This window comes from Hevea brasiliensis, chromosome 17 (assembly GCF_030052815.1).
Source record: "Hevea brasiliensis isolate MT/VB/25A 57/8 chromosome 17, ASM3005281v1, whole genome shotgun sequence".
NCBI classification, from domain to species: Eukaryota; Viridiplantae; Streptophyta; class Magnoliopsida; order Malpighiales; family Euphorbiaceae; genus Hevea; species Hevea brasiliensis.
Window position 1 is genome coordinate 16,253,130 of NC_079509.1, and position 12,765 is coordinate 16,265,894.

Sequence of the window (12,765 nt, forward strand, 5' to 3'; positions counted from 1 at the left end):
ATCACAGTACGCGGTATATCCTTCACCACTCATCGGTAATGTCAACACAGGGGCTGTAGTTAGACATTCCTTAAGCTTCTGGAAGCTCTCCTCACAATCATCTGTCCAAATGAACGGAACATTCTTTTGAGTTAACTTAGTTAGGGGAGCTGCTATCCTGGAGAAATTCTGTACAAAACGCCAATAGTAGCCAGCTAGGCCTAGAAAACTTCGCACTTCAGTGACTGTTGTAAGCCTAAGCCAATCAATTACCGCCTCAATTTTCTTGGGATCCACTTGAATGCCTTCATTAGAAACCACGTGTCTCAAGAATGAGATGCTTTCTAGCCAAAATTCACATTTTGAAAATTTTGCATATAGCTGGTGCTCCCCCAAAGTCTGCAAGACCATCCTCAAATGCCACACATGTTCTTCCTCGGTTCGAGAGTATACCAAAATTTTATCTATGAATACAATGAAAAAATGGTCCAAGAATGGCATGAACACCCTGTTCATCAAGTCCATGAAGGCTGCTGGTGCATTAGTGAGTCCAAAAGATATCACTAAGAACTCATAGTGACCATATCTTGTCCTGAATGCTGTCTTGGACACATCCTCATTCCTGATTCTCAACTGATGGTAGCCTGATCGTATGTCTATTTTGGAAAAGAATCTAGCCGCTTGGAGCTAATCAAACAGATCATCGATCCGAGGAAGTGGATACTTGTTCTTCACAGTCACCTTGTTCAGCTATCTATAATCAATACACAAACTTAAGGACCCATCTTTCTTTCTCACAAATAGAACAGGAGTGCCCCAAGGGGAGATACTTAGACGGATAAAACCCTTGTCCAGAAGCTCTTGCAGTTGCTCCTTCAGTTCCTTCAATTCTGCTAGGGCCATCCTGTAAGGTGGCATTGATATGGACTTTATACCAGGCATAACGTCAATGCAGAACTCTATTTTCCTTCCTTGTGGTAACCCTGGAAGCTCTTCAGAGAAGATATCCATAAATTCTCTGACAACAGGAACATTCTCAATATTAATACCTTCTGCAGATGAATCTCTCACCAATGCCAAATACCCTTGACACCCACGCCTCAACATTTTTCTAGCACTAATTACTGATACCAAGTTATATGGAGCCACATTCCTGTCACCATTAAGGCTAAACTCTTCCACACCAGGTATATGAAAGTACATCCTTTTATTCCTGCAGTCTAAAGTAGCATAATGTGTTGCTAAACAATCCATTCTCAAAATTACATCGAAATCCATTATTGGTAGAGGAACCAAGTCTGCTGGGAGGATCCTTCCATCCACTACAACTGGGCTACCCGGAAAAACCATATCCACATCTATGTTATCACTAAGAGGGGTAGCTATAGATAAGGGGCATTCTAAAGTTGTAAGGTTCCTACCCAATCTCATGGAAAAATAGGGGAGACAAATGAGTGCGTAGCACCCGGATCTATCAAAACATGAGCCTTATAGGAATAGACTAGAAGGATACCTGCCATAACTGCATTGGAAACCTGGGCATCCTGGTGGGTCAAGGTAAAAACCCAAGCTTGACCCCTACCCTGCATTGCAAAAACCTGAAATTGACTTTTACCTCCTGACCTGCCTCTAAATCCACGTCCTCCTTGTCCTTTGCCCTGTTGGCCACTAAATTGACGGCCTGCCATACTGGAAGCATCGGGATACAATTGACGAGGAATATTTGCAACAGAATCCTGTGACCCCATCTATGGCTCGCTGAACACGGGACATTCTCTAGCAAAGTGACTCTGCTGGCCACACCGAAAACAGACTCCTGAACCCATCATACAAGGTCCTGAATGTCCTCTTCTATGTTGCGTGCAAGGTGCTAAGGAGGATCCTGAACCAGACCCAGAACTGCTGTAACCCGAACTGTGACCACTGCTGGATCTGTACCCTGGTCTGAATCCTCGAGATCTGTGTTTAAAATCACCCTTCTCGTTGTTTCTACTCCTTCCTCTGTAGTGACTTTGGCCTCCACTATCTGTGGTACTCATGTAGGGAACACCTGAAGAACTCTCTGCTCTATTCTTCTTTGCCCTTCCACTGTCATCTCCTGTATAGCTAATTTTAATCTGTCGGGCTTGATTAACTACCACATTGAAAGACTGATTAGACATCATGGCCAGGTTTACATACCTCCTGTCCAGCCCCTTTAGGAAACTCTTTACCTTCATACTTTTTGTAGCCGCTGCTGTGGGGGCATATCTACTCAGTTCCAAAAATTCTGTAGCATATTCATTTATGGATCTACCATTCTACCTTCAAGCCTTAAAGGCCCACTGCTTTTAGTCTCTGAAGCTTTCTGGCACAAACCTATTGATGAACAGTTCCATAAACTGGGTCTAAGACAATCCTTCAATGCGAGGTAGTACGTAGTCTGTATCCACTGTGTAACGCCCTCACCGTAGGTAGTCCATACATTCTACTATTTCGACTACTAACGTCTGTTCAGACAGCCAAAATGTCTAGAACTACACTTAAATGATAGTGAGGAGACATAAAATGATGGAATACATGATAAGAAAATACAAGAAAAATTAAGAAAAAATAAAAGATATGAAATGCAATTAGGTTAAATGAGTCTAATCAGAACGATGGGTGACCGTGCACGGAAGTCATCACAGCGTGAAGCGATTGTGCGATCCAATGAGGAACCCTAAGAAATAATTTTCAGAACGTAATTAAAGATTTACTAAGGTACAAATGACATTAAAGATATCAAAGAAAATTTAGTTAATCGGTACAGATGAAAATGAAAATTAAAGGAACCGTTGGATCAGGGATTTAATCGGTATTATCAAAAAAATTGGACTTTAACCCGAAGAGGGGCATTTTGGTCATTTGGTACCTAGAGTTGACTTTTGACCTAAATGTCCATAAAAAATGAGTGGTATTAAATTTTAAAAATTCCATGAAAATATGAAATTATATGTAATGTAATTAAAGAAAAATGAGGGGGGATTATTTGAAATATTAAAAGTTTAATTATTATAATTAATATTTAAATACTTATTGGGGTATATAAATGCATTAGAAGACAAGGATTTATCCACTTACTTCCATCTTCTTCCTCATTTTGTCCCATGGCTGAAATCCTTATTCTTTCTTCCTCCATGAATGTTCTTCCATGCAAGCTTCAACTCTCCCTTTTCATGCCATGATTCTTACAAATCCCTTCATTAAGGTTTGTCTTCATATCTGGGGAAGACTATAGGCAGCAAGAAAAAGAAGATTTGGTCAAGTTTTCATAAGGTTGAGTAATTCTTGGAACAAGGTTAGTGCTTAATCTTCCCACCTTTCCTCTTTAATCCTTGATTTGAGGTTGAATTGAGTTAGTATGATGAGAAATTTGAAGAAATTGATGAGTAATTGTGAGTCCTTCAATTCGACGGCCATGGGAACCATGAGGGTTTGGTTAATTCTTACATGTAAATAATGTTTAGTGACGTTGATTAAGGTAATTATATGTATTAGAATTAAATTGCATGTGTATGTTTGAGGTTGACAAAGTGAATTAGGGTTTGATGATAATTATGGAGACTTTGTATAATTGTTGAAATTGGAAAATTGAGATTGTTTGATGAGACTTGTGTAATTGCTTCATTTTGGCAGCCTTGAGAAGTATGGAAGTGTAATTAATTCATACATGTAAATGGAGAATAGTGATGTTGATGGACAAGTAATTGAAGTTACATGTACTAGAAAATTTATTGAATGTGTATATTGACCTTGACAATTTGAATTAGGGTTCTGAATTAATCATTGGAGACTTGATGTAATGAATGTGTTGAGATGAATTGATGATGTTAGAATTGCCATGAATGCCACAATTGTAGTTTGGGAGATGGAGGAATGAAAATTGGTAGTGTAATTTCTTTGTAGGTTGAGTAATTGTTGAAATCAGTGTGTATTTTGAGTCATAACAGAAATTGTGTGGCTCCAATTGGTATGAGGCCAATTGAAGGTAAAACTAGACAAAAAATGTACCATTTTCCATGAAGAAACCATGCCTAAATTCTGCCTAAAAAGTGACCTAAATGTTGCCTTAATCCGGATTACCAAATTGTGAACCCAAAATTTTGACTAAATGAACAGTGTTCATTCATTTGGCCATAACTCACTCTATACAGGTCCAAAGGACCTGAAATTTATACCATTGGAAAGCTTAGACATAGGGCTACAACTTTTGTGAAGACACCAGAGCCCAGAAATGTCATTAACTAAGTCAAATTACTTGCCCAATTTGGGTTACCAAAATTGTCCAGAATCAAAACTGCCCAAAATTGCTAGACAAAGGCAACTTGACCATTTTTGGCAAAGAGGCCATAACTTGGTCCATAGAACTCCAAATTCCCTAAAACTAGTGCCAAAATTTCAATAAGACATAGACCTACAAGATTGGTATTTTGACCAAAACTCAGAAATCAAGAGAAATAGGTTAATTGGCTAGGGCAATTTAATGCATAAATTCTGGAAATGTGCATAAGTAACCATTGACTCCAGTATAGTCTTTTAAGCATATCTCCCACTAGTAAACTTCAATTGAGATGTACCATATAGTCCTAGAAATCTAAGAAATAAGGCTTTAACTTTGTTTTAGATATCTTCCTCAAATTATGAAAGTAAGAAGCTTAATTTTTAGGTCAAAACTACTGACCTAAATGAGAATTATGTTAGTATAAGATACTTAAGTCCAGTCCAATAATTTAGCTATAAGTAATTTTACAAGACTTGAAAATTTGTAATTAAAAATTTTGAGTGACCATAAGACATAGGACAACAAATCTTATGAAGAACACTAGGCCTAAATATTGCTAGAACCTGTTCAAATAAATTGCTAAAATGTAATACCAAAACTGCCTAGATAAGGAACTAGAATTTGCAACTGAATCAGTTATGGTTATTTGACCATAACTTGAGTTATAAAAATCCAAATGACATAATTCAAAAATAAAAATAAAGGAAAGACATAGAAAAACAACTTCTATGAAGGAAGTGGGGCTAAACAGTAGCCACAAATTTCTCAATTTGATATGTAAAATCAAAACAGTAAAACTGAACCTAAAGAAAGGTTTTTGAATAAAATTGTTTTTAGTAAGGACTTATCCCTAATAAGTCACTACATGCTAAATTACATGAAATAGGTATGTGGGACCCACTTTTCCACTACAAGGTTACATGAAATCAGTTGATACATAAAATGTAAATTACCTAAATGGTTTGGTAAACACATAAGTCATATGAAAATACACTTGGAACCTATATTTCCATCATATATGAAATAACAATACTATAAATATGTATAGTACATGACATAAAATAATGAGAGTGATAAATACATAAATTATATGAATATATACTTAGGACCTATGTTCCCATTATAATGACATGAAAATGGTATAAAGTATAGATAGTATATGAAGTGAAATAATAATATGTTATGAACCCTTAATAGTACATAACATGAAATAATAAAACTATAAGTGCTTAATAATACTAATTTGCCCAAAGTATACCTAGACTTATGTATATAGCTTGGATCAATTGGTATACCAATTAGGGACTATAGATAGCAGTACTACATACATGAATAATCATTGATCGACAAAATATGTCTGATATGATTGTTCTACTGGCTTTATGCCTGCCCGTTGGCCATTGTGCCTGATATAATTTCTGGCTTTATGCCTTCCCGCTAGCCTTGTGCCTGACATGACAGATGTATACATGATAGGCATACAGATGTCTAACTTGTATACTCCCGTGTATCTAGTCTTTATAATCTGTCATAGGTTACTTGGACGCAAATATTAATAATGAGTCTTAAATTTAATTAAGTACCGAAAAGATCACAGATGTGAGTAATAGGTTATAAAAATCAATTGATTATATGAAGAGATCCCAGTAAATTAATATGCTCCTATGGAACAGCTAAAGTTATGAAATGGTTCATAAGTAATAAGCTTTAAAAATTAAATAATTACATGAAGAGACCACTGATATGAAATTAAGAAGACTGAAAATGGAATAAATTATTAGAAAGGATCCCGACAAGTTTAATTGCTTCTAAAGTTCAGTAAACATGTAATTGACTCAGAGTCCATGAAATATGAATCTCTATATGAAATTATACATGAAATAATTATCCTTGATTATTCAGTTATTTTTATTTTAAATTATGTACCACTAAGTAATATGCTTAGCGCGATGGATTGTTTCCTCGCGTAGGTATTGGATAGATTGACCAGTAGAGTCCAGACAGAGATTCTGAGCAGATCTGCACTAGTGTGGGAATCACCTCAGCAGAGTATTTTTTGTAGGGCTTATGTGTATTTAGATTTTATTTTTTGATTTCTGTACATAAGTTAAAAATGTAATTCATTTTGAGACTGTAATATAAATTGTAAATTATTGTATGTAAATTCTATTAATAAAAGTAAATGTGTTTTAACAGATAAATAGTGGAACTCGCCATGCACTAATAAAATAGAGAAGACTATGTCCGAGTCTTCATAAGAATGACAGGTGATAAAAAAAAATTATACGTGAGATAATAAAAAAATAAATGGACATTAAATTAATAATGTATATAATAAGATAAGATAAGGTGCTCTGGCATCGAATGTGGCACACTTTACTCGGCTACACTGTAGACGGGTGAGAGGTGTCACACACTGCCTTGGCACTGGCCCCAATATTTGCTGTACACACTCTACCAATCTCCTGTCAATCAACTGCAGGATCGTAGTAAGCCTAACTATTCATCAACCCAATCTTAAGGCCCATTTTAGGCACAATTCAAGAATTCAACCGGACAGAGTCCGGCCATAATGTGGACTATGCAATGGAGAGTTTTTTACTCGCCCGACCTGTAAACACAATATATAACAATATGGGGAGCTCAGCTCACCCTCAACATACTCATAATATCATTGAATCAAATAGGAGCTTAGCTCCCTCATCCAGTCCAATCATACATGCATTTAATACGTTTACAGGTCCAACATGGCAATTATAATGTGGACCCAAATCATGTAAGTATTTCTAATACATGCGAAATTCTAGAAGTTAGCAAAATTATACAAAATATCACAAACATAAATAGATGACCTACGAGGGAGAGAAGCTGTCACACCCTGGCTTAGTGGGCCCCAGCTCAAGCCCCTCTATGGGTGGCCATATTGCCGGCGTGCCCCTCTAGAGGCCGGCGATGCAACTCAAATCGGTACTATCCGCTTTGGTGGAGTTCAATCCCTTCGCCCTGCAGAGCTAGGATTCCAACCCATATCACCTCACGGATTTGCTTCGCCTCTTACCAATTGAGTAAGAGGCGAAGCAAATCCGTGAGGTGATATGGGTTGGAATCCTAGCTCTGCAGGGCGAAGGGATTGAACTCCACCAAAGCGGACAGTACCGATTTGAGTTGGGTAAGAGGCGAAGCAAATCCGTGAGGTGATATGGGTTGGAATCCTAGCTCTGCAGGGCGAAGGGATTGAACTCCACCAAAGCGGACAGTACCGATTTGAGTTGCATCGCCGGCCTCTAGAGGGGCACGCCGGCAAGATGGCCACCCATAGAGGGGCTTGAGCTTAGAACTCAACAAGAGATCTCTTGTATCCTGAAAAATAAGGTGAACAGGAGTGAGCGTTCAACTCAGAGAGTAAAATACCAATTTTAACCACAATTTCTATAGCTATCTAAAGCTAATGCATCATAAAGAGTGGAATGCAACATCATCATAATTTTCATATAAATCACATCATAACAGCAAAAAAAGATAATTTAGAGCACTTATACACCCAATAATGTTCAAACAATACATATATGGGAGCTGATCCCCTATATAGCTCTCTTAATCCAACCTCTGCCAGCGAGTGTCTCTCAAGCCGGACTTTCGCTTGATAAACCAAATGTGGGGGCCAGCGAGATCATCTCGAGCCGTCCTTACCCCGACTTATCCATAAAGGACCGGGTCCCAGTGAGTGTCTCTCAAGCCGTGTCTACCCGTCCTATCCATATCCAATACCACACCACACGCATACCAACGCACGCACACGGCTCCAAATTACCACAAACAACATCCATGACACTTCATCAATTAAGAATATAATATAAAACGTGCCTAGTATTTAACTACATAGATACATATTTATAAGTGACACATGGGCATGCTGAAATATATAATAATATTAAAATTATAATTAAAATTAATATTTTACTCACAGACTTAAACCGAGGTCACTGCGGCAGCTGGGCGGAGGAGGAAGGCTGTCCCAGCTCATCTGACAAATTTCATTGTAATTATTTAATATATTTGACTCAATACAAGTTTGGAAAAAAAATCAAAGACACACTAAGTCGTGCCGAAAATCCTGCAGAGTCTCCCTTATACCTATAACCTACTCAACCTGCAAAAGGGTCTCAAAATGCACTTCTATATCCATAAGTCACACATCCACAACTCAATCACATCACATGGCCCCAACTCAATCACATCACATGGCCCCTCCTGGGCCCATCCAACAGTCAACAACCATAATTTGGACAATTACAATTTAGTCCCTACAATTACCCCTTTTGTAAAAACTACCCAAATGAGCTTTAAAAATTCTAAAACTTTACTCCGCGGTCCTTAGCAATGTTATTAAGCTAATGTAAAAGGAATTATATTTTTCTAATCCACCACGAATACTTTGTAGATTTTTATTAGAAATCAGGCACTAGATAATTAAGAAAAAGTAGGGTTTGGGTTTACCTATGCCAATTCTGACCTTGGGGACTCGTCTGAAACATTTGAAAACGATGGGATAGCCTATAATTTTGACCCAATTCTAGAACTTTTTTGGTAGCCTACCTGCCTGGCCCAAAATTATACACCTGAGCAACTGTTGAATTTCCATATATTGAAGGTACCTACGTGAAGCCCACAACACGGGGGGTTAGTATATGATTTTTACGGAATTTTCTGAACTCATTTAAAGCTCAAAAAAATACTGCGAAGTTTTGCGGAACCCACCGAAAAACAATGTCGAAAAAATTAGAAATGGGTATTGCCGCGAAGCTCTCGTCGAGTGGAGCACTCCGATACTCTCAGATTTTTTTGGGGTTTACGGTTTTTGAGAAATCTAGCCCAAAAGTTAATATGAACTAAAATTTCTCGAGCAAAAATTGGACAAACTGCTTGATGGATTTTTGTGTTCTTGGTGTCTATGAAAAGCTCTCGAGGTGTAGATATGTTTTGGGATAAGACTCGATCCAAGTGGTAGCCGGATTGGCCGGAATCAGCTCGAGAAGTCTAAGCTATGCGCCTGCATGGAGGAGACTTCCGCGCGATTTTTCGTCGGCCTGGAGGCCAGCTGGCCGCAAGGGAGGGGTGGGGAAGGTCGGCGACGATGCGGGGAGGGATGGGGGAGAGTTGGTCGGCGTAGAGGGAGAGGGAAGAGAGACATTAGGGAGAGAGAAGAAAGGAGAAGAAAAGGAAGAAGGGACCGGTTCGATTCGACCAATCTGATTTGATTCGATTAGTTCGGTTCGATTCAGAATACCCGAAATTAAATTTTTACTCTATCTTGAGACAAAAAACGAGGCTCAAAAATTCCGAAAAAAATTTCATAAAACTCAAAAAAATTCGTAGGGTCTAAATATATTTTTAGTTTTGCCAAGTGATTTTTAAATTAATTTTTTTAAAATTACTAAAGTTTTACATTTTTGAAAAATCGAACCTGATTTCAAAAATTCAAAAAATTTGAAATATTTTCTCAAAATTTAAATAATATAAAATATTAATAGCTACCCATAAAATAATTAATTTAAAAATTAAGAGTATTATATTTAACTTGTATTGGACGGGAATGGGAAGATCTTCTCCCCATCCCGAAACCCTGTAACCCGCTCTGTACATTCATATATTATTATTTTTTATTAAAAATAATTTATTTTTATTTATTTATTATTATTTAAATATTATAATTTTAATAAAAGATGTAAATATATTATTAAAATAATGTGTAAAACTTAAATTTCTAATTATATTTTATTTTTAATAAATAAATTTATATTATATATTAATAAATTAAAATAAAAAAATAAAAAAAATTCCCAGGAGGGAAATCAGTCCCGCCCAACACCTAGGTGGGGAATGCCCTACCTTGACCTTGAACTCCTATGGGGCGAGGACGGGAGGAGCGATCACGCCCCGTTGCCATTTCTAGTAAAAATTTAATGTTAAAAAAATAATTTTTTTTTCAAAATTTTCAATTAATTATAGCTAATTCTCTCTTCTTCTTTTTTATCATTTTAGATTTATTTTTTAAAAGTTTTTGGTAATTCATAATCAAAATTGATTTAAATTAGCTAAGATGCTTTGAATCTTGCTCAAGCAAATAAATGATATCATTAATAAATAAGAATATGTCTTGTTTACTTAAATATATATAATTAGAATATAATGAAATTATTTTTTAGACATTTACATATTTTTAATTTATTTTTGTACATTAATTATTTTATTTTTATTATATTATTATACTTGCTATGAAAGAAAATTTATATTAATTTTAAGGCTCATTAATTATTCAGTATGAAAATTTATTTAAAATTAAATATAAAAAAATTAAATTACGAGTAATTACAATGGCCATAATTTTAATTCTAAAGTTTGGTCCAACAAAGAAAGGAAAAACCCACTGGACGAGGGTGGACCCACAGCATCTCTTATGGGCCCTGGTCCCATTTTGTTTTTAAATAGATATTAAAATTTTTTTAAATGTATATTATAATTTATAGGTGGAAGCCTTTATAATAAGCCCCTTGGTCCTCTCTCCCTGCAGCTTAATTTCTTTTATTGTAATAATAACAATAATAATAGTAATAATAAATTTATAAAATCGAAATATTATTATGCTAAAAAATATTTTAAAAATAATAAGATAGTAATTAAATACTATAAAAATATAAATATTTATTTAAAATATTTTAGAAATAAAAAATATTAAAAATAAATATATAAAAAAAGAGACAATTAGAAATGACAAACAAAAATGATAAAATTAAAGATTATGCATGCTTTTTGGCATTCATTCACTTGATTTGCTTCTTAACTTAATTCTTATATCCCGATTTTCATAATTTTAATTTCAATTTATAGGTTAGTGTTTGTAAAACTCAACTCAACTAAGTTTTTAACTAAAAAATTTGGGATCGGCTATATGGATTCGTTTTCTCCACTCTAAACGATTTTGGATTAAATCCTCAGAAATGTGTAATGCTTCTAGGTCATGTTGTACTACTCTCCTCTAAGTCAATTTAGGTCTACCACTTTTTTTCTTTCTATCCTCTAACTTAATGTACTCTATTTATCTAACTAGAGCATCCGTATGTCTACGCTTCACATGACCAAACTATCTCAATCTCCCTTCTCTCAACTTATCCTCAATTGGCTACACTCCTACTTTTTCTCTAATACTCTCATTACGGACTTTATCTAGTCTAGTATGGCCACTCATCCACCTTAACATTCTCATCTCTGCAACTCTTATCTTAGACGCATACAACTCCTTCAGTGCTTAACATTCACTACCATATAACATAGCCGATTGTATGGCTGTACGGTAAAATTGTCTTTTCAACTTATTGAGAATGTTGCGATCATATAAAACTCCCGTGGCACGTCTCCACTTCAAATATCCGGCTTTAATCCTATGACTAAATCCCCCTCACATCCCCTATTTACTTGAATGACTGAGCCAAGATATTTAAAGTGATTACTTTGGGACAGTCCCACTCCATTCAAACTAACTCCTTCCCTATAACCAGTTTGTAATTAGATAAAAAAAATTCAATCATTTTACCTATTATTCAAATAATTAATTTATAATTTTAGGTAATGTTGGTATTATTGTAGTATCAATTAACTTTTTTTTTTTAATTTTTTTTCTTATTTTTGTTTTTAATATGTTTGTTTAAAATACCTGAATGAATTTATACGTTTCACGCTTCAATTTATAAGTGATATATTGACTGTATTTTTTGATATATAGTAAGTTTTTTTTTTATAAAATATAATCAGTTTAGTATTGGATTGATTATATTATAAAATTTTCTTAATCACTAGTAAATTTATGTGATGGTCTATTTATGTAAATATTATTAAATATATATTATTAATTTTTTTTTAAATTACAGATGTGTATATTTATTAGAACTCATATTACTTATTTTAATAAATGAATTATATGACTATTTAAATTTTGACACCGTGAATAAACCATTGGTGCACATGACCACTTCCATTAATGAATTCAACAACCACAACAATGGCTTTTAGTACAACTCTTAATACTATTTCTATATTACACGGAATTGGCGAATATTAATGTTCATTTAATAGGATTGTACACCACATGTGTTTCGTTATATTTGAGGGCCAATGACAATTCTGTGGTCTAATTAGTTGGCTTATTATTGGTCCTAATTAAACTTAGAGGAATTAATTATAATTAACTTTTAATTTATAATAACATTATCGCAAATATAAGGTAGGTTGATGGGGTTTCGCTTTGATAGGTGATTAAACTAAGAGGAGGATGATTAATTAGTAACAAGATACCCCCTTGATGATTGGGTGGACGTGCAATACCACATGCTTTATGATTACTTTTGCATCCTCTAATCCAAAATTTTGTAAAAATTCTTCAACTTTCATTTAATAAAAAATAAAAATTCACATTTAAATTTTACAAC